This window comes from Halichoerus grypus, chromosome 13 (genome assembly GCF_964656455.1).
Source record: "Halichoerus grypus chromosome 13, mHalGry1.hap1.1, whole genome shotgun sequence".
Classification (NCBI taxonomy): Eukaryota; Metazoa; Chordata; class Mammalia; order Carnivora; family Phocidae; genus Halichoerus; species Halichoerus grypus.
The window spans coordinates 94,151,265-94,174,735 of NC_135724.1; the positions used below are offsets into that span (position 1 = coordinate 94,151,265).

The 23,471-nt window shown below is 46.1% G+C and overlaps 1 long non-coding RNA gene across 2 annotated transcripts in view; it reads right to left on the bottom strand.

Annotated features, from left to right (window-relative positions):
• The window catches only part of LOC118544643 (uncharacterized), a 31,025-nt gene extending 8,643 nt beyond the window's left edge, over positions 1 to 22,382 (bottom strand). For both annotated transcript variants that reach the window (XR_013443214.1, XR_013443215.1), the window contains exons 1-2: positions 22,320 to 22,382; positions 14,376 to 14,489 (exon numbers count right to left, since the gene is read on the bottom strand). This is a non-coding gene — a long non-coding RNA (uncharacterized LOC118544643). The remainder of the gene's footprint in view (positions 1 to 14,375; positions 14,490 to 22,319) is intronic.
• Between the last annotated feature and the right edge of the window lie 1,089 nt (positions 22,383 to 23,471).

Here is a 23,471-nt window from a genome sequence, read left to right on the forward strand (position 1 = left end):
TTGGACAGACACCCACAGGCAAGGGAGGCCATGTGGGAGTCCAGCCTGCCCCAAGGGGAGGTTTCAGCATGTCCTTGGAGTCTGGATGCACTGGAAATGGTAAGAGGAACTTTGCCAGTATCACCCCTCCCCAAAGGTGACACAGGGGGCTCAACAGGCAGGCAGCAACCTCTCCCATGGTGGGAGGGAGAACCTGGAGTGCACGGCTTCCCCAGCTGTGTGGGATGCTGCAGGAGAAACTCATTTCTCTCTGGCAGCACGTCCATGACTCCAGGGAAGAGAAGAGCAAAGGGCATTGAAGGGACACCGTCCTGATGGCAGGATGTCAACTAGAAGTTCACCCATTACCTTCTGGAAGAACCTCACCTGAGGATCCCCAGCACCCAGAGTACTGAACCCACACCTCCCCAGTGCTGTGGCTGGCTCCCCGGGCGCAGAGGAGACACCACCCAGGTATCTGTAGTGCCCCCTTCTGGGAACCAAGAGAGTTAAGTTCTACAGACCAGAGAAGACATTCAAGCTCAAGAATTCTCCCTCAAGAGGGGGCAGAAGCATGGAGCAGGTGCACCCACACAGAGACAAAGTCCAAATCTAACAGTACCAACTAACAGCGCCTCCCACCTGAAGGCAACTTGCAAAGACTGAGGTGGTGTCCACCACTCCATATCCCAGAGCAGCAACAAAACTACAAGGAATGTGAAGAATCAAGGAATATGTCACCACCAAAAGGTAACAATAATCCTCCAATATCCAAACATAAAGGCTGAATGAAGTTTGTGATCTAGCTGATAGGTGCCGGCACAAAAACAGACACACAGACCAATGGGACAGAACAGAGAGCCCAGATGTGGACCCTCGACTCTGTGGTCAACTAATCTTCAACAAAGCAGGAAAAAATATGCAATGGAAAAAAGACAGTGTCTTCAATAAATGGTGCTGGGAAAATTGGACAGCTATATACCGAAGAATGAAACTCGACCATTCTCTAACACCATTCACAAAGATAAACTCAAAATGGATGAAAGACCTCAATGTGAGACAGGAGTCCATCAAAATCCTAGAGGAGAACATAGGCAGTAACCACTTCGACATCAGCCACAGCAACTTCTTTCACGATACATCTCCAAAGGCAAGTGAAACAAAAGGGAAAATGAACTTTTGGGACTTCATCAAGATAAAAAGCTTCAGCAAAGGAAACAGTCAACAAAACAAAGAGGCAACCCACAGAATGGGAGATATTTGCAAATGACACTACAGATAAAGGGCTAGTATCCAAAATCTATAAAGAACTTCTCAAACTCAACACCCAAAAAACAAGTCAAAAAATGGGCAGAAGACATGGACACTTCTCAAAAGAAGACATACAAATGGCTAACAGACACATGAAAAAATGTTCATCATCATTAGCCATCAGCGAAATTCAAATCAAAACCACATTGAGATACCACCTTACACCAATTAGAATGGCAAAAAATTGACAAGGCAAGAAACCACAAATGTTGGAGAGGTTGTGGAGAAAGGGGAACCCTCTTACACTGTTGGTGGGAATGCAAGTTGGTACAGCCACTTTGGAAAACAGTGTGGAGGTTCCTCAAAAAGTTAAAAATAGAGCTACCCTATGATCCAGCAATTGCACTACTGGGTATTTACCCCAAAGACACAGATGTAGTGAAAAGAAGGGCCATATGCACCCCAATGTTCATAGCAGCAATGTCCGCAATAGCCAAACTGTGGAAAGAGCTGAGATGCCTTTCAACAGACAAATGGATAAAGAAGATGCAGTCCATATATTCAATGGAATATTACTCAGCCATCAGAAAGGATGAATACCCAACTTTTGCACCAACATGGATGGGACTGGAGGAGATTATGCTAAGTGAAATAAGTCAAGCAGAGACAGTCAATTATCATATGGTTTCACTTATTTGTGGAACATAAGGAATAGCATGGAGGACATTAGGAGAAGGAAGGGAAAAATGAAGGGGGGCGGAAATCGGGGTGGGGGAGACGACCATGAGAGACTATGGACTCTGAGAAACTGAGGGTTTTAGGGGGGAGGGGTTAGCCCAGTGATGGAGGGTACGTATTGCATGGAGCACTGGATGTTATTTGCAGACAATAGGTCATGGAACACCACATCAAAAACTAATGATGTACTGTATGGTGACTAACAAAATATATAAAATACACAAAAGGTTTTTTTCAGAAACAAAAATCAGAAAAACAGTACATGAACAAAATGAAAAATTTAACAAAGAGATAGAAATCACACACACACACAAAAGAACAAATTCTTGGCCTAACGAATTCAACAAACGAGATGAAAAATGCAATAGAGGGCACCCACAGCAGAGTGGATAAAATGGAAGACAGAATCCGTGAGCTACAGGATAGGAACTTTGAAATAACCCAGTCAGAGGATAACAAAGAATGAAAAAGCATTACGAAAGCCTAGACAATGTAGGGACTTCATCAAAAATAAAAATATCAGAAAAATTGCAGTTCCAGAAAGAGAAAAGAAAGCAGGGAGTTTATCTAAGAAATAATGGCTGAAACTTCCCAAACCTGGGGAAACACTTGGACACCCAAGTTCGGGAAGCAGAATAACCACCCTATTATCTCAATGCCAAAAGGCTTTCCCCAAAACACAGTAATTATAACAAACTGTCAAAAATCAAAGAGAATCCTAAAAGTACCCAGAGAAGAAAAGATCTTAAACTCCAAAGGAACCTTCACTGGGTGATCAGTGGATTTCTCAGCAGAAACCCTACAGGCCAGGAGAGAGTGGGATGACATATTCAAAGTGTTGTAAGAAAAAAATTGCCAGCCAAGAACACTTTATCTGGTAAAGTTATCCTTCAGAAATGAAGGAGAAATAGAGACTTTTCCAGACAAAAGCTGAGGGAGTTTATCACACTAGACCCTCCTTACAAGAAATTCAGAAAAGAGTTCTTCCAGCTGAAGTGAAAGGATGCTAATCATGACACAAGAACATACAAGTCAGGTTGCAATGGTGTATTAACCTGTTAGCTATAATATAAAGATCAAGGTGAAAGAGTATTAATTATTATAGCTATTTCAATTTATTAAAGAATATACTACACAAAAGAAAAATAGTGACATCAAAAATATAAAATGGGGGTAAAGAGTGAGAATTTTGTAAGTGAAGTTGCTATCAGCTTAAAATGGATTTTATCTATGAGATGCCTCATGTAAGCCTCATGGTAACCACAAAGCCAATTTCTGAAGTTGAGGCACAAAAGATCAAAGGAAAAACAGAGCATACCACCACAGAAAATCAAATTACAAAAACAGGCAGAAACAGAGGGTGAAGAATGGAAATACAAAACAACCAGAAAACAATTAGGTAAGGGCTTACTATTGCCAATTTGTTACCAATAATCACATTAAATATAAATGGGCTAAATTCTCCAATCAAAACTCAGTGGCTGAATGGATTTTTTTTTTTAAAAACCCAACTATATGCTGGCTATGAGAGACTTACTTTAGCTTTAATGACACATGTAGGCTCAAACTGAAGGGATGGAAAAAGATATTTCATGCAAATAGAAACCAAAAGAAAGCAGGGAGAGTTATATCAGACAAAATAGATTTTAAGCCAAAAACAGTAATGAGATAAAAGAGGTCATTATATAATGATTAACAATGATAAACATACAAAGTTGAGACACCTAAATATATTAAGCAAATTCTAACGGACCTTAAGGGAAAAGTAACAATATAATACTATTAAGGGACTTTAATGACCCACAATCAGCAATGGATAGATCATTCCAGACAGAAAAATCAACAAGGAGACCTTGCACTTGAAACATACATTAGATCAAATGGACCTAACAGACACTCACAGAATATTTTATCTAAAGCAACAGAAAGCACGTTCTCTCAAATGCACACAGAACATTCTCCAGGATAGATCATATGACAGGCCACAAAACAAGTCTTAGCAAATTTAAGAAGACTGAAATCATACCAAGTATCTTTTTTCACTGAAATGGTATGAGGCTGGAAATCAACAAGAAGAGTAAAGCTGGAAAATCTACAAATGTGTAAACCAAACATCACATCCCTGAACAACTAATGGGGCAAAGAAGAAATCAAAAGAAAATTTAAAAAATATCTGGAAACAAATGAAAATGGATACGGGATGCTGTAAAGCAGTTCTAAGAGGGAAGGTTAGAGTAATAAGTGCATATGTGAAGAAAATAAAAGGCCTCAAATAGACAATCTAACTTAACACTTCAAGGAACTAGAAAAATAAGAACTAAACCCAAAGTTAGCATAAGGAAATAAATTCTCCAAGATCAGAGCTGAAGTAAATGAAATAGAGACCAGAAAAACAATAGACAAGATCAACGACACTAAGAGCTGGGTTTCTGAAAAGATAAACTTGACAACCTTTAGCTAGACTAAGAAAAAAGAAGACTCAAAGTCAGAAATGAAAGAGGAGACATTACAGCTGATACAACAGGAATCCAAAGATCATCAGAAACTACTATCCAGTCTGTATCAGGAAGAAATAGAAATTTGAACAGGCTAATAATGAGTAAGGAGATTGAATCAACAACCAAAAACCTCTCAACACAGAAAACCCCTGGAACAGGTGGCTTCACTGCTGAATTCTACCAGACATTTAAAGAATTAGTGCTGATTCTTCTCAAGATATTCCAAAAAACTGAAGAGGAGGGAACACTTCCAAAGTTATTTTACAAGGCAAGCATGACCCTGATACCAAAGCAAGATAGGGACACTACAAGGAAACTATAGACCAGTATCTCTGATTTAGACACAAAATTGTTGACAAAATATTAGTAAACCAAATTCAATACATAAAAAGGGCTATAACACCATGAGCAACTGAGATTTATCCCTGGGATGCAGGGATGGTTCAATATACACGAATCAATAAATGTGATATACCACATTGCTAGATAAAAAGTTAATATCATCTCAATTGATGCAGAACAAACATTCAACAAAACACATCCTTTCATGATAAAAACTGTTGTGTACAGAAGGAACACACCTAAACATAATAAAGGTGATATAAACAAGCCCACAGTTAACATCATGCCCAGAGGAAATACTTTCAACCTTTCACCATTAAGATTAGGAACAAGACAAGGGGGCACACTCTCACCACTCCTTTTCAATCCACAGCACTGGAAGTCCCAGCCAGAACAATCAGGCAAGACAAAGAAATAAAAGGCATCCAAATTGGAAAGAAAGAAGTAAAACTCATTATTTGTACATGATATGATCTTATACATAGAAAATCTAAAGATGCCAACAAAAAATGTTAGAACTAATCAATGAATTAAGTAGTTTCAGGATACAAAATCAGCACACAAAAATCACTGTGTTTCTATATACTACCAGTGAAACATCTGAAAATGATCTCATTCACAACAGCATCAAAAATAAAATAGGAATAAATTTAACCAATGAGGGGAGAGATCTGCATAATGAAAACTACAAGAACTTGATGAGAGAAACTGAAGAAGACACAAATGGAAAGATGTCCTATGTTCATGGATGGGAAGAATTAATATTGTTAAAATGACCACACTACACAAAGCCATCTACAGACTCAGTGTAATCCCTATCAAAATTCCAATGGCATTTTTCACAGGAACAGAAAAAACGATCCTAAAATGTATATGGAGCCTCCCCCAAAGAACAACCTAAATAGAACAATCCTGATAAAAAGAACAAATCCAGAGGCACCACACTGCCTGATTTCAAACTATACCATAAAACTATAGTAATGAAAATAGTATGGTACAGGCATAAAAACAGACACAAAGACCAATGGAACAAAATAGAGAACCCTGAAATAAAACCACACATGTATGATCAACTAATATTTGACAAGGGAGCCAGAAACACCTAATGGGGAAAGGACAGTCTCTTCAACAAATGGTGTTGGGAAAACTGAACCCTTATCTTACACCACTCAACTCACAAAAATTAACTGGAAATAGATTAAGGACTTAAACAGAAAGCCCAATGCCACAGGACTCCTAAAAGAAAACACAGGGAAGAAGATCCTTGATGTTGACCTTGGCAATGACTTTTTTGGATAGGACAGCAAAAGCACAACAAAAGCAAAAAACCAGTGGGACATCAAATTAACCAGCTTCTGCACAGCAAAGGAAAAACAATTTTTAAAAGATGTAAAGGCGAGGGCGGAGCAAGATGGCGGAGGAGTAGGAGACCTGGATTTCGTCTCCTCTCAGGAATTCAGCTGGATAGGGGTCAAACCATTCTGAACACCTACAAACACAACAGGACATCGAAGAAAAGAAGAGCAACAACTCTCTGAACATAAAAGCGACCACGTTCTGGAAGGTAGGACGTGCGGAGAAGTGAATCCGAGGCGATATTCGGGAGGATAGACGGCGGGGGAGGGGCCTCCGTCGGCCGCTTCTGGCAAGTGATAGAGCCGCGGAGCACAAAATCGGGACTTTTAGAGTCTGCTCCGCTGAGGGACATCACTCTGGTGGCGAAGTGGGGGGTGGAACCCTCGTGGGACAGTGTGGTCTCAGGACCCTCGGGGTCACAGGAAGACCGGGGGTGCCTGAGTGCGGCAGAGCTCCCAGGGATCGGAGCGCGGAAGCCGGCTGCAGAGACGGAGCCCAGGCGCGGGCTCTCAGCTCGGGGTTGTCATAGACCGTGATCCGCGGCACAGTCGGGCCACTGCTCCTCCAGCAGGGACCCAACAAGCGGCAGATCCGGGGAGACTCACCTTCTTCCCCCGGGAGGAGAGGTGGGGGAGTGCACCGCGGGGATCTGCTGGGTTTGGAGACTCCACCCGGGGTCGGGGGCCAGATAGAAAGGCGCGGTCACAGGCCGGGTGAGCACGGAGTGCGGCCGGAGACCGGGGAGACGGGAGTGACTGACGGCTTTTCTCTGGGGGCTCGCTGAGGAGCGGGACCCCGAGTTCTCGGCTCCGCCGGGGCGGAGACTGGGAGGCCACCATTTTCACTCTCCGCCTCCAAAGCTGTACGGAGAGCTTGCAGGGAACAAAAGCTCCGGAGAGCAAACCCGAGCAGATGACTTAGCCCAGACCAGCAAGGGCGGGGCAATTCCGCCTCCGGCAAAGACATTTGGGAACCACGGCAACAGGCCCCTCCCCCAGAAGATCAGCGAGAACAGCCAGCCAAGACCAAGTTTACCGATCAGTGAGAACGGCAGAACTCCAGCGCTAGGGGAACACTGCACATAGAATCCATGGCTTTTTTACCATGATTCTGTAGTCTTTCAAAGTTAATTTTTTTTGTCTTTTTTTTGAATTTTTCTTTTTCCCTTTTTCAACCAACATCTTATCAATCCCTTTTTTAAAACATTTTTATTTTTCATTTTTAGAGTCATATTCTATCCCTTCATAGTAGTTACCTGTATTTTTGGCATATATATATAAGTTGTTCTCTCTCTAAAATTTTGAGATAGTTTCTTCTAACAGATCAAAATATACCCTAAATCTCTAGTGTATGGTTCTTTCCTACTCTCCTACTTGATCACATTCTCTCCCTTTTTTTTTTTAAATCCTCTTCTTTCTTTTTTCAAACAACTTATCAATTCCTTTTATAAAATTTTTTATAGTTTTTATCTTTACAGTCATATTCCATCCCTTCATCATATCAACCCTTATTTTTGTACATATATAAGTTTTTCTTTCTTTAAAATTTTGGGAGGCACTTTCTTCTAATAGACCAAAATACACCCAAAGTCTAGTGTATGGCACTGATCTATGTACCAGCCTGATCATATTTGAGCATATTCTGGTTTTTTTTGTTTTGTTCTATTTTTGTTTTTATCTTTTTCTTTTTTTTCTTTTTTCTGTCTTTTCTTTTCCCCCTGCTTTGGGTCTTTTCTGATTTGTTTAGAGTATATTTTCTGGGGACGTTGTTACCCTCTTAGCATTTTGTTCTCTCAATCTATTCTCCTCTGGACAAAATGACAAGATGGAAAAAATCACCTCAACAAAAAGAACAAGAGGTAGTACCGACTGCCAGGGACCTACTCAATACCGACATTAGTACGATGTCGGATCTAGAGTTCAGAATCATCACTTTAAAGATACTAGCTGGGCTTGAAAAAAGCATGGAAGTTATTAGAGAAACCCTTTCTGGAGAAATAAAAGAACTAAAATCTAACCAAGTCGAAATCTAAAAGGCTATTAATGAGGTGCAATCAAATGTGGGGGCGCTAACTGCTAGGATGAGGCAGAAGAGAGAATCAGTGATATAGAAGACCAAATGATGGAATATGAAGAAGCTGAGAAAAAGAGAGATAAACAACTACTGGATCACGAGGGCAGAATTCGAGAGAGAAGCAATACCATAAGACGAAACAACATTAGAATAATTGGGATCCCAGAAGAAGAAGAAAGAGAGAGAGGGGCAGAAGGTATACTGCAGCAAATTATAGCAGAGAACTTCCCTAATTTGGGGAAGGAAACAGGCATCAAAATCCAGGAAGCACAGAGAACCCCTCTCAAAATCAATAAAAATAGGTCAACACCCCAACATCTAATAGTAAAATTTACGAGTCTCAGACACAAAGAGAAAATCCTGAAAGCAGCTCGGGAGAAGAGATATGTAACCTACAATGGTAGAAACATTAGATTGGCAACAGACCTATCCACAGAGACCTGGCAGGCCAGAAAGGACTGGCAGGACATATTCAGAGCACTAAATGAGAAAAATATGCAGCCAAGAATACTATATCCAGCTAGGCTGTCATTGAAAATAGAAGGAGAGATAAAAAGCTTCCAGGACAAACAAAAACTAAAGGAATTTGCAAACACGAAACCAGCCCTACAAGAAATATTGAAATGGGTCCTCTAAACAAAGAGAGAGCCTGAAAGCAACATAGACCAGAAAGGAACACAGACAATATACAGTAACAGTCACCTTACAGGCAATACAATGGCACTAAATTCATATCTTTCAATAGTTACCCTGAATGTAAATGGGCTAAATGCCCCAATCAAAAGACACAGTCTATCAGATTGGATAAAAAAACAAGACCCATCAATATGCTGTCTGCAAGAGACTCATTTTAGACCCAAAGACACCCCCAGATTGAAAGTGAGGGTGTGGAAAGCCATTTACCATGCTAACGGACACTAAAAGAAAGCTGGGGTGGCAATCCTTATATCAGACAAATTAGATTTTAAACCAAAGACTGTAATAAGAGATAAGGAAGGACACTATACCCTACTTAAAGGGTCTATCCAACAAGAAGATCTAACAATTGTAAATATCTATGCCCCTAACATGGGAGCAGCCAATTATATAAGGCAATTGATAACAAAAGCAAAGAAACACATCAACAATACAATAATAGTGGGGGACTTTAACACCCCCCTCACTGAAATGGACAGATCATCTAAGCAAAAGATCAACAAGGAAATAAAGACTTTAAATGACACACTGGACCAAATGGACTTCACAGACATATTCAGAACATTCCATCCCAAAGCAACAGAATACACATTCTTCTCTAGTGCCCATGGAACATTCTCCAGAATAGATCACATCCTAGGTCATAAATCAGGTCTCAACCGGTACCAAAAGATTGGGATCATTCCCTGCCTGTTTTCAGACCACAATGCTTTGAAACTAGAACTCAATCACAAGAGGAAAGTCGGAAAGAACTCAAATACATGGAGGCTAAAGAGCATCCTACTGAAGAATGAATGGGTCAACGAGGAAATTAAAAGAGAATTAAAAAAATTCATGGAAACCAATGAAAATGAAAACACAACTGTTCAAAATTTTTGGGATGCAGCAAAGGCAGTTCTAAGAGGAAAGTATATAGCAATACAAGCCTTTCTCAAGAAACAAGAAAGGTCTCAAATACACAACCTAACCCTACACCTAAAGGAGCTGGAGAAAGAACAGCAAATAAAGCCTAAACCTAGCAGGAGAAGAGAAATAATAAAGATCAGAGCAGAAATCAATGAAATAGAAACTAAAAGAGCAGTAGAACAGATCAACGAAACTAGGAGCTGGTTCTTTGAAAGAATTAACAAGATTGATAAACCCCTGGCCAGACTTATCAAAAAGAGAAATGACCCAAATCAACAAAATCATGAATGAAAGAGGAGAGATCACAACCAACACCAAATAAATACAAACAATTATAAGAACATATTATGAGCAACTCTATGCCAGCAAATTAGATAACCTGGAAGAAATGGATGCATTCCTAGAGATGTATCAACTACCAAAACTGAACCAGAAGAAATAGAAAACCTGAACAGACCTATAACCACTAAGGAAATTGAAGCAATCATCAAAAATCTCCCAACAAACAAAAGCCCAGGGCCAGATGGCTTCCCAGGGGAATTCTACCAAACATTTCAAGAAGAATTAATAACCATTCTTCTGAAACTGTTCCAAAAAATAGAAATGGAAGGAAAACTTCCAAACTCATTTTATGAGGCCACCATTACCTTGATCCCAAAACCAGACAAAGACCCCATCAAAAAGGAGAATAACAGACCAATATCCCTGATGAACATGGATGCAAAAATTCTCACCAAAATACTAGCCAATAGGATCCAACAGTACATTAAAAGGATTATTCACCACGACCAAGTGGGATTTATCCCTGGGCTGCAAGGTTGGTTCAACATCCGCAAATCAATCAACGTGATAGAATACATTAACAAAAGAAAGAACAAGAATCATATGATCCTCTCAATAGATGCAGAAAAAGCATTTGACAAAGTACAGCATCCTTTCTAGATCAAAACTCTTCAGAGTATAGGGATAGAGGGTACATACCTCAATCACATAAAAGCCATCTATGAAAAACCTACAGCAAATATCATTCTCAATGGGGAAAAACTGAGAGCTTTCCCCCTAAGGTCAGGAACGCGGCAGGGATGTCCACTATCACCACTGCTATTCAACATAGTATTAGAAGTCCTAGCCACAGCAATCAGACAACAAAAAGAAATCAAAGGCATCCAAATCGGCAAAGAAGTCGTCAAACTCTCACTCTTTGCAGATGATATGATACTTTATGTGGAAAACCCAAAAGACTCCACCCCAAAACTGCTAGAACTCATACAGGAATTCAGTCAAGTGGCAGGATATAAAATCAATGCACAGAAGTCAGTGGCATTCCTATACACCAACAACAAGACAGAAGCAAGAGAAATTAAGGAGTCGATCCCATTTACAATTGCACCCAAAACCATAAGATACCTAGGAATAAATCTAACCAAAGAGGCAAAGGATCTGTACTCAGAAAACTATAAAATACTCATGAAAGAAATTGAGGAAGACACAAAGAAATGGAAAAACGTTCTATGCTCATGGATTGGAAGAACAAATATTGTGAAGATGTCAATGCTACCTAGAGCAATCTACACATTCAATGCAATCCCCATCAAAATACCATCCACTTTTTTCAAAGAAATGGAACAAATAATCCTAAAATTTGCATGGAACCAGAAAAGACCCCGCATAGCCAGAGGAATGTTGAAAAAGAAAAGCAAAGCTGGCGGCATCACAATTCCGGACTTCCAGCTCTACTACAAAGCTGTCATCATCAAGACAGTATGGTACTGGTACAAAAACAGACACATAGATCAATGGAACAGAATAGAGAGCCCAGAAATGGACCCTCAACTCTATGGTCAACTCATCTTTGACAAAGCAGGAAAGAATGTCCAATGGAAAAAAGACAGTCTCTTCAACAAATGGTGTTGGGAAAATTGGACAGTACCAGGCAGAAGAATGAAACTGGACCATTTCCTTACACCACACACAAAAATAGACTCCAAATGGTTGAAAGACCTCAATGTGAGACAGGAGTCCATCAAAATCCTAAAGGAGAACACAGGCAGCAACCTCTTCAACCTCAGCCGCAGCAACTTCTTCCTAGAAACATCACCAAAGGCAAGGGAAGCAAGGGCAAAAATGAACTATTGGGACTTCATTAAGATAAAAAGCTTTTGCAAAGCAAAGGAAACAGTCAACAAAACCAAAAGACAACCGACAGAATGGGAGAAGATACTTGCAAATGACATATCAGATAAAGGGCTAGTATCCAAAATCTATAAAGAACTTTTCAAACTCAACACCCAAAGAACAAAGAATCCAATCAAGAAATGGGCAGAAGACATGAACAGACACTTTTCCAAAGAAGACATCCAAATGGCCAACAGACACATGAAAAAGTGCTCAACATCGCTCAGCATTAGGGAAATCCAAATCAAAACCTCAATGAGATACCACCTCACACCAGTCAGAATGGCTAAAATTAACAAGTCAGGAAATGACAGATGTTGGCAAGGATGCAGAGAAAGGGGAACCCTCCTACACTGTTGGTGGGAATGCAAGCTGGTGCAGCCACTCTGGAAAACAGTATGGAGGTTCCTCAAAAAGTTGAAAATAGAGATACCATATGATCCAGCAATTGCACTACTGGGTATTTACCCCAAAGATACAAATGTAGGGATCCAAAGGGGTACGTGCACCGCGATGTTTATAGCAGCAATGTCCACAATAGCCAAACTGTGGAAAGAGCCAAGATGTCCATCGACATATGAATGGATAAAGAAGGTGGGGTATATATATACAATGGAATATTATGCAGCCATCAAAAGGAATGAGATCTTGCCATTTGCAACAACGTGGATGGAACTGGAGGGTATTATGCTGAGCGAAATAAGTCAAACAGAGAAAGACATGTATCATATGACCTCACTGATATGAGGAATTCTTAATCTCAGGAAACAAACTGAGGGTTGCTGGAGTGGGGGGTGGGGTGGGAGGGATGGGGTGACTGGGTGATAAACACTGGGGAGGGTATGTGCTCTGGTAAGCGCTGTGAATTGTGCAAGACTGTTGAATCTCAGACCTGTACCTCTGAAACAAATAATGCAATATATGTTAAGAAAAAAAAAAAGAAGAAGATAGCAGGAGGGGAAGAATGAAGGGGGGAAATCAGAGGGGGAGACGAACCATGAGAGACGATGGACTCTGAAAAACAAACTGAGGGTTCTAGAGGGGAGGGGGGTGGGAGGATGGCTTAGCCTGGTGATGGGTATTAAAGAGGGCACGTTCTGCATGGAGCACTGGGTGTTATGCACAAACAATGAATCATGGAACACTACATCTAAAACTAATGATGTAATGTATGGTGATTAACATAATAAAAAAATTTAAAAAAATGTAAAGGCAACCTATGGAATGGGAGAAAACATTTGCAAACCATGTGTTGGATAAAGGATTAAAATAAAAAAATACATAAAGAATATACAACTCAGTAATAAACCCAAACATTTGATTAAAAAAATGGACAGAGGAACTAACAGACATTTTTCCAAATGGTCAACAGGTACATGAAAAGATACTGAACATTACTAATAATCAAGGAAATATGAATCAAAATCACAACAAGCTAGCACTTCACACCTGCTAGAACAGCTGTTACCAAGACAACAAGGAACAAACAAGTGCTGATGAGGATGTGCAGAAATGGGAACCATGTGCATGGCTGGTGGGATGTTCAGCCCCTATGGAAAATATGGAGGCTCCTTTAAAAATTAAAAATAGACCAATTATATGATCCAGAAGTCCCATTTCCAGGTATAGATCCAAAGGAAATGAAAACAGGATATTGAAAAGGTATGTGTGACCCCATGGTGAGTGTAGTATTCACGATAGCCAAGATATGTAAACCACTTAAGTGTTCACTAACAAATGAGTGGATAAGAAGATGTGGTGTGTATACACAATGGAATATTATTCAGCCGTGAGAAAGAAGGAAATCCTGATGTTTGTACATCAGGGATGGACCTTGAGGACATTATACTAAGGGAAATAAACCAGAGAAAGACAAATACTGTATAATCTCATATGTAGAATCTTAAGAAGTCAGACTTGTAGAAACAGTAAAACGGCTGCCAGTGGCTGGGCTGGGGGACTTGGGAGGTGATGTTTCACGGTACAAACTTGCAGCTAATAGGTAAATAAGCGCTGGAGACTGAACACACAGATGGTGTTTACAGGCAATGGGACTGTACTATAAGCATCAAAGTTGCGGAGAGACTAGATTTTAATTGTTCTCACCCCCCAAAAAGACGTAATTATGGGATGTGATAGATGTATTAATGCTACAGTGGTGATCATATCGCGATACATAAATGTATCAACTCAACGTGTTAAAACTTAATGCTGTATGTCAATTATATCCCAGTAAATTTTTTTTAAACCCCAAACCTCCAGTGTTGAGGTAGACATACCTGGGAATCTATGGAGTTCTATTAGATCAGGGTTGAAACACCTAGGGAATTAAGAAGACATCCTTGTTCAGTGTAGACATACCTGGTATATTAGGAAAACATGCCATTTTTGGTAGACACATCTGAGGAATTCGTGAAACAATCCAAGCCAGTTTAGATGCATCTCAGGAATTGGGAAGACACCGAAGAGTCACACCTGTGAAATTAAGGCGACATTTCCAGTCAGTGTAGGGACGACAGAAAATAGGGAAACTCCATAGCAGCAAAGATAAATTCCTATTTTAATGACCTATCCCAGGTCCATGGACACACACCTTAGGAATTAGTGACATGTCCCAGGTCAGTTTGTATATACCTAGGGAATTAGGGAGACAAACCAGGTCAGAGCAGACACACTTGAGGAATTCGGGTGACATCCCAAGTCATAATAGAAACATCTGGGAATTAGGAATTCATGCAAGTCAGTGTGGACACAGGTGGCCTACAAGGTGATACACATCAGAGAAGCCACACCTAGGAATTTCCAGAGATATTTAAGTTTAGGGCAGACACACTTGGTGAATGAAGAAAAAATTCCAAGTCAGGGTAAAAACACCTGGGGAAAGATCCCAGGTCAGTGTAGACATAGCTGTGGAATTAAGAGGATATCCAAGGTTATTGAAGACCCATCTGGGAAATGAGCAACACATCCCAGGTCAATGTAGACAGAGCTGGGGAATTAGTGACACGATCCAGATCAGAGTAGGCACAACTGATGATGCGGGAGATATCCTAGGTCAAAGACACCCCTGGTTATTTGGGAGACCTATAGTAAGTGTAGAAACAGCTGGGGAATTAGAATTTCTGGGTCAGTAAAGACACACTTGGGTGTGTAACACACATGGGTAATTAGATGACCAGTGTCTGCACAATTAGGGAAACATGCCAGGCCTGTGTAGACAAACCTGGGGATTTGGGGAAACATCCCAAATCAAAGTACCCACACTTGGGTTATTTGGGAGAAATACTAGGTCAGATTAGAAACACCTCAGGAATTTTGTAGACATCCCAGGACAGTGTAGATATACCTGGGGTTTGGGAGACCATCAGGTTAGAGTAAACATACCTGAGGAACTAGAGAGAATTTTCTAGTTGAGAGTGAACACATCGAGGTTATTAAGGTGGCTTTCCAGGTCAATGTAGATACACACAGGGAATGAGGGATATGAAACAGTTTGTAATAGACACTCCTGAGGAAGTAGATACATCCCAGGTCAGTGTGGACACACCTCAGGAATAGGGAGATAGTCATGTTCATGGTAGACATATCTAAGCAATTATAGGGAAATCCCAGGTAAGATTAGACACATCTGGGGAAATACGGGTATATTCCCAGAAGGAAGGAGACTTCACAGATCAGTGTATACACACCAGTGGAATTCGAGATACATCCAAGATTGGGGTAGACAAAACTGAGATTTATATCATAGGTTAAAAAGACATAACTTGGGAAGGAGGGAGACATCCCGGTACAATTTAGACATACCTGGGGAATAGGAATGGTATGTCTGGTAAGTCTAAACATACCTGGTGAAGTAGGGGGACACCGAGGTCAGGGTACACACACTGGGGAAGTAGACAGCCCAGGGCACTGTATACACACCTAGCTCCTCAGGGAAAATTCCCAGGTCTTAGGTTGACTTCTTAGGTTGACTCCTGGAAACTTAGGGGAGTGCCCAGGTCAGTGTAGACACACCTTGGCAATAATGAGACATCCTAGACCACAGTCTCCATGCTGGGGAAACCAGGGAGATATCTCTGGTCAGGGTAAGACAAACCTAGGGAATTCAAGGTACAACCAGTGAGTAAAGACACACTTGGGGAATTACTGGGATTTCCAAAGTCATTGGAGAAGCACCTGTGCGATTAGGGAGACAACTCGCGTCACTGTAGACTGGGAATTTAGGGACTCATCACATATTAGACTACAGACATAGGGAATAAGGGAGACACCCCAACACAGTGTACACACATCACCCGATTTAGAGAGACATCCCAAGTCAGTGTACACATACCCGGAGAATTATACGGGAAATATCAAAGGTGAGTATAATTAGGGAGATATCCAAGTTCATGCTGGACACCCCTTAGATATTATGGAGACATTGCAGGCTAGTGATGGAGCACTTGGGAAAGTAGGGAGACATTCACATCAGTGTAGACTAACCTAGGGAATATGGGACATCTACCAGGTCAGGGTAGAGACACCTACGGTATTAGGGAGACATCCTAGGTGAGGTTAGACATATGGCGAGTTAGAGAATCATCCAAGACCACGGTAGACACCCCTAGGGAATTAGGACACCCCACGTTAGAGCAGAAAAACCTGCAAAATAAGGTGACATCAAAGGTCATTGTACATATGCTCATGGAATTAGGGAGCTAGCCAATACAAGAGTAAACACTACAGATACGAGGCATCACAAGTCAGAGTAGACACACCTGGGGAATAAGGAATATCCAAGGTCGGTGTACACACATCTGGTGAATTAGGGAGACTCCCAGGACAGTTTAGACACACCTGGGAATAGGGAGACCTCCAAAGTCAGGTTGGGCACACCTTGGGTACTGCTGGGACATTGCAGGCCAGAGTAGACATGCCTGGGTTATTACGGAGCCATGTCAGGTCCTTGTAGTTACACCGGAGGAGTCAGACTTCCAAGTAAGAGCAGGCATATCATACCAGGGAATATGAGAGACATCCTCTATCAGTGTAGACACATCCGGGGAGATAGGGGGACATCCCAAATCAGTGTAGAAACACAGGGTTGGGGCACCTGGGTGACTCGGTTGGTTAAGTGTCCAACTCTTGGTTTTGGCTCAGGTCATAGTCTCAGGGTCTTGAGATCGAGCCCCATGTCAAGCTCCATGCTCAGCAGGGAATCTGCTTGGGATTCTCTCTCCCCCTCTCCCTCTGCCCCTCCCCTTACACACACACTCTAATACATAAATAAATCTTTTAAAAATATTTAAAAGAAACACAGGGAAAATATGGAGAAATCTAAGGACGGAAAGACACCTTGATATCTAATTCTACAGGGAATACCAGCTCAGAGTAGACACACCTGGAGGATTAAGGTGCTATCCCAGGCGAGGGTAAACATAACTGTAGAATCAGAAAAACAACCAAAGTCAGTTTAGATACACACCTAGGGTATTATGGATGCAAACCACATCAGGTGCGACCTACCTGGGGAGTTATAGACACCCATGTTCACTGTATGCATACCTGGGGAATTAGGAAGGCCTCCATGTCATTGTAGACACATCTAGGGAATTAACGAGACCTTCCAAGTCAGCAAAACATAGGGTCAATTATGGGGACATCCAAGGACAGGGAAGACCCCGTGGGAAACTTCAGGTCAGAGCTGACACACCTGGAGAATTAGGGCAAAAGTTGGTCAGCATAGAAACGCCTGGGGATTGGGGCGCCTGGGTGGCTCAGTTGGTTAAGCGACTGCCTTCGGCTCAGGTCATGATCCTGGAGTCCCGGGATCGAGTCCCGCATCGGGCTCCCTGCTCGGCAGGGAGTCTGCTTCTCCCTCTGACCCTCCCCCCTCTTGTGCTCTCTCTCTTTCATTCTCTCTCTCAAATAAATAAATAAAATCTTTAAAAAAAAAAAAAAAAAAAAAAAAAAAAAAAAAGAAACGCCTGGGGATTTAGAAAGACAAACCACATCAGGGTAGACACACTCGGGTCATTCAGGAGACCCCCCCAGGCTGCGGCAGATACAACTGGAACTCCGGGAGATACCCTGGTTATTCTGGACTCATCTTGAGTATTTAGGAGACACAAGGTCAGAAGAGTTCCACCAGGTACATTAGACATTCAGGTGGTACAGATATACCCGTGGAATCAGGTAGCCATCCCAAGTCAGGGTAGACACAGATGGGAGATTAGGAGAATATTCTAGGTATTTATGGACACAGCATGGGTCCTAGAGAGACCTCTCAGGATGAAATAGACAAACCTGGGTAAGTGGACAGACATCCCATGCCGGTCTAGACACATCTGCTGAAGCAGAGAGACAACAGGGGTGAATACCAGTGCTAATTTAGGATTCAGCCCAGATCAGTGCGGACACAACTGGGGAACTGGGGAGACCCTCCTGGTTAGTATACACATAGCCAGGGAATTAGGGAGACAGACCAAGTCAGAGTTGACAAATCTGGGGAATTAGACCTCCTGGGTCAGTATAAACTCACCTGCGGTGTAAGTAGACATCACAAGTAATAACAAACACACATGGGGGAATGAATTAGGCAGACGACAGTCAGCGTAGACACACCTGGTTGTTAGGGACAAATCTCAAATCCACATAGACATGCCTTGGGAATTAGGAATGCATTCCAAATCATTACAATTTAGAGAAATTCTGAGATAACCAAGGACCATGTTGACACAGCTGGGAATTAGGGAGATATCCCAGATAAGGCAGACACACCTGGGGAATTAGAGCGACATCTCAGGGCAGTGTAGACATACAATAGAGACCTCCCAAGTCTATGTGAGCACACCTGGGGCATTAGACGTAACAGTTTTCAGTTAACACACCTGGGATGTTAAGGATGCATCTCAGGTCAGTGAAACACACCTGCCGTAAGAGTTAGGGGCCCGAGGTCAGAGCAGACCCCTAGGGAAGGGTGGGGAGGGAGATAAGGAAGGAAGAAGAATGGCAGGGCCCAGGCCGGGGGAGAGGGTCATAGGGAGTTAGTGTTCAGTGGGGACAGCGTTTCCATTTGCAAGAAAAAGAGAGTCCTGGAGATGAATGGTTGTGGGTGCGCAACAGTGTGAATGGTCTTCATGCCACCGAACTGTGCACTTAAATGGTTAAGACAGTAACTTTTATGTTATATACATTTTACAATGAAAAATTAGAAAAAAAGAACAGGTCCACGCACAGTTTCTCAGCTGTGCTCTGTTCACATTAAACAGGCGAGAGCACCCACACGCTGGGGCCACTGGGCGATGAAGTTACGGATGCACGTCGGGCATCTTACAACAGTGCCTGCCTCGTCCAAACGCTTGGTAAGTATCAGCTGGGGCCTTCACTCTGCGTGAGTTTTCTAGTAAATAACTAGAACTGTTCCTTTAAAATAGGTTTTGAAATATACTATTCATTGCTAAACCAAAAAAGAAGAAAAAGGGGAGGGTCAGTCTGTCCATTTCACCGTGGCTGACGGGGCCCTTCCCCGACTCCCTGAACCACCCCGAATCTCTGCTAGTCGCCGCGCTCTGTGCCGAGATGCCTGCGAGCGGGCTGCCGTTCGCGTCACAGACGGCAGAAAAGCATCTGGTGGCATGGGAGTTGTCTACATGACAGGCGACGGTGGCTTGGACTGGGGAATATGGAAAGATGGGGGAAATACTCCAGAAGTGGATGTGACAGCATGTGATGTTGGGTAGATGTGGAGAAAGCGGAAGAGAAGAATCAAGGGAACGCCCAGACTTCAGGCACAAGAAACTTGGCACCAGCAAGGGGGCCCAGCGAGGCTCCGGGGGAAGCAGCAGCGGTGCAGGATGGGAGAAGATTTCAGAGTGGGTACAGAAGTGGATAATGGCTAGACTCGGTGTGCCAGGGAATTAAATAGCTTAAGCAATGTGTTTCATATAAGCAAGTGTCCACTAGTGTTATCACTACTACGTGAGGTCCTGGGGAGGACAAGTAGTCCACGGGACACGCGATCACAGGCTCCGAGGGGGAGACACAGAAGCCCGTGATAGACGTGATGTTTATGGCCACAGGTGTGGATCAGGGGTCGGCACACTATGCCCACAGGGTAAATCTGACTGGTTGCCTGTTTTTCTGAATAAAGTTTTATTGGCACGCAGTCACACCTGCTCACTTACATGCTGTCAATGGCTGCTTGCTTCTACAATGGCAGGCAGCTGCGGGACTGCCACCAAGACTACTGCCCACAAAGCCTAAAGCACTCCCATCCTTTCCAGAGAAGCTGACCACACTGGAGTAGAGCGCTGAGCAAGAGTGTACAGACAGAGACAGAAGGGGACAGGTGTCACAGCTGAGGGACTTCAGCATTTACATGATGCTGGAAGGAGGCGGCTGGCTGGCAAGGGGGCAGGGGGACGGGAGGAAAGCCAGGAGCGCTTAATAATGGAAGAGTCGAGAGAAGGGACGGTGTCAGCAAGAGTCGGCCTGACTCCCCCGACTCCCCACCACGTGCTTGCCTGGTTCTGAAGAGACGAGACCTCTGTGCAGCTCCACCCCACCCTGAGATGGGATGTCCTCTCCACTTGGTGATGGGCTCAGCCCGAGACGGGGAGTTCTTGGCTGAAGGCCAAGTGCTCAGGGAAGTGCCCTGGCCAGGCTGGCTCGTTCAGGGGCACCCAGGAGGGCGGGGTCAGACGGTGGGCACGTGACACTGGGTCCACCCCTGAGTGTCTGTCCCCCAGGACCTCGGATACATCCTTCTCAGCGGGCACTCCCCCCAAACTTCGCGGGTGGGCACCTTCAATCCCCACGGCCGCGGTGGGGAGGTCCACGCACACTGCCGTTCCCCGTGACAAGCCCTTCACTGATGCACCAGGCCCCAGAGTGGGAGGCCCAGGCCATGCACGGGGTGGGAGTCCCCGCTGTGGTCGCGCACTCCCCGCTCGGCGGGGGCTTCCGCAGTGCCTGGTCAGGCCAGCGGGACGTGCTCACGCTTTGCCGGAGCCCCGCAAGCTTCCCTGTCGGGCTCTCGTGATCACAGGTACCCCTGTGGCCACCCGCGCAGTCCGCACGAGCCAGGGCCCCCACGAGCCCCCCACCCCACACAGTCGCGGGGTTCTGCCTCATTCCCGACACCAATTTCTGCTTTTTGAGGCGACAGAGTGCCAATTATGTTTCAGGGGCATTCTGCTCAAAAAGGGAATTTACGGTCTGCATTTTTCTTTCCAGTCTCTGATCACAAAATGGTGACTGATGTGTCAACCAACATGAACAAACGCAAGGGGGCATCTGGGAGGGAGGGGAGACCGCTTACTTCCCTTCCGAACCAGGCTGGAGCCCGCACCGCCCACCTCCCCGCCCGCAAGGGAAGGGCTGGGGTCTCGCCGCACACGCGGGGACTCGGGGTTCGCAGGCTGGGTGCGGACGGCGCCATCAGTAACTGCCCTGGGGGGACGGGTAAGGTCACTTCTGTCCCCCTTACAGGGTCAGCACGCGGTGCCACACCGAGGTCCCCTTCTGGCTCCAAACACGGCAGCAGCACAGGGCCCTCTCATCCTGGGGCGCGCGTGGCTCCAGGGAATCCCCACCGCCCCAGCAGACGCCACGCCGTGCGGCTGTCCCCATCCCCGAGGACGAAGCACTTGGCACTGACAGCGACAGTGACAGAGGAGGAGCGGCCGGTGCACTTCCCCAGGCCCCGGGGAGCGCACGGACACCCACGGGCCACGGCGCCTGCGTGCCGGCGACACACCCTCCCCCCACCGCGTGCCGGCGACACGCCCTCCCCCCACCGCGTGCCGGCGACACGCCCTCCCCCCACCGCGTGCCGGCGACACGCCCCCGCCCCCCACACCGCGTGCCGGCGTCACCCCCCCCGCCCCCACACCGCGTGCCGGCGTCACCCCCCCCGCCCCCCACACCGCGTGCCGGCGTCACCCCCCCCGCCCCCACACCGCGTGCCGGCGTCACCCCCCCCCGCCCCCACACCGCGTGCCGGCGACACACCCCCGCCCCCCACACCGCGTGCCGGCGTCACCCCCCCCGCCCCCACACCGCGTGCCGGCGTCACCCCCCCCCCGCCCCCACACCGCGTGCCGGCGTCACACCCCCGCCCCCCACACCGCGTGCCGGCGACACACCCCCGCCCCCCACACCGCGTGCCGGCGTCACACCCCCCGCCCCCCCACACCGCGTGCCCGCGTCACACCCCCCGCCCCCCCACCGCGTGCCCGCGTCACACCCCCCGCCCCCCCACCGCGTGCCGGCGACACACCCCCGCCCCCCACCGCGTGCCGGCCTCTAGCGCTAGCCCACCGTTGCCAGATGCCGGCGTTTACAGGTCTAATTGCTCTAAACACAGACAAAGCGGCAGTGTGGCCACGTGGCCGGCCGGCGTGCGCATGCCCAGACCCCGCGCCGGCGTCTGCTAGCGGGAAAGCGCCCAGAGCGCTGGGGCCCGTGGGGTGCCCCGACCCAGGCCCCCTCTCACGGCCGCCAGAGCTCCCTGGTCCTCCCCGCTCCGCCGGCTGGAGGGGACGGCCCCGCGGGCAGCCTGTGCACGCCAGCCGCCTTGTCACCCTGTCTTTCCCGGGACGGACCGCGATCCCCACACAGCGGGAGGCTCCCGGCCGCACACGTGTCGGCAAGGTGCACGCGCCCGACTCTCCCTCTGCAGGGTGAATGCGTCCGTACAGTCGGGAGCTCAGCTACCTGCTGAGCAGACAGGATCGGGGCGCGGCCTGAGCCTCATTTTGGGTCGACCCTGTGTTTGAATGAGCACACCCTGTGCCGGGTGCTCGCCGCACCTGCCTTGTCTCATTTTGGGGAGATGGTTATCATCACCCCCACTTCGCAGGCGGGAATCCTGAGGGGCAGACAGGCGCAAGGACAGACCCAATCACACCACCCGGGGGTGGCAGCCCTGACCTCCGCCCCCAGCTGCCTCCCCTGGTGACCTGGTGCTGCCCGCCCAGCGAGGGGACCTGGGTCCCTGCACGGGGACCCCCTGCGCATCCCCCTGGGCAGCCCCAGGCCCCCACCGGAGCCACCTGGAGCCTCAGACCCGTGTCCCGGAGGCCAAGGGGGGGCTCAGTCAACACCCCCAGGGCACCCTGCCCTGGGGGAACGGATCAGGCCCTGCTGCGGATGCTGCTGGGCGGGAGGGCCCGGCGCGGAGGCCGGCACGCGGTTCCTGCGCCACCTCGTCCCTAAGTGCCTGATAATCACCCCGGGCTGCAGGGCAGGCTGACGCTCTCCGGGTTCCACAGCCCAGCCAGGCCGCGGGAGAAGGCGCCTCCGGGAGCCGCGGGGTCCAGGGCGGGGGAGCAAGGCCGGGCCGGGAGGACCGGGCAGTTCCCAGCCCGGCTGACGGAGGCCGGAGCGGGCTGCTCACCTCGTTCCTCCTGAGCCCCTGGCCCCGCTGGGCTCCTGCTCGGCAGCGCGGGCCTCCCCCAGGCCAGACTCGCT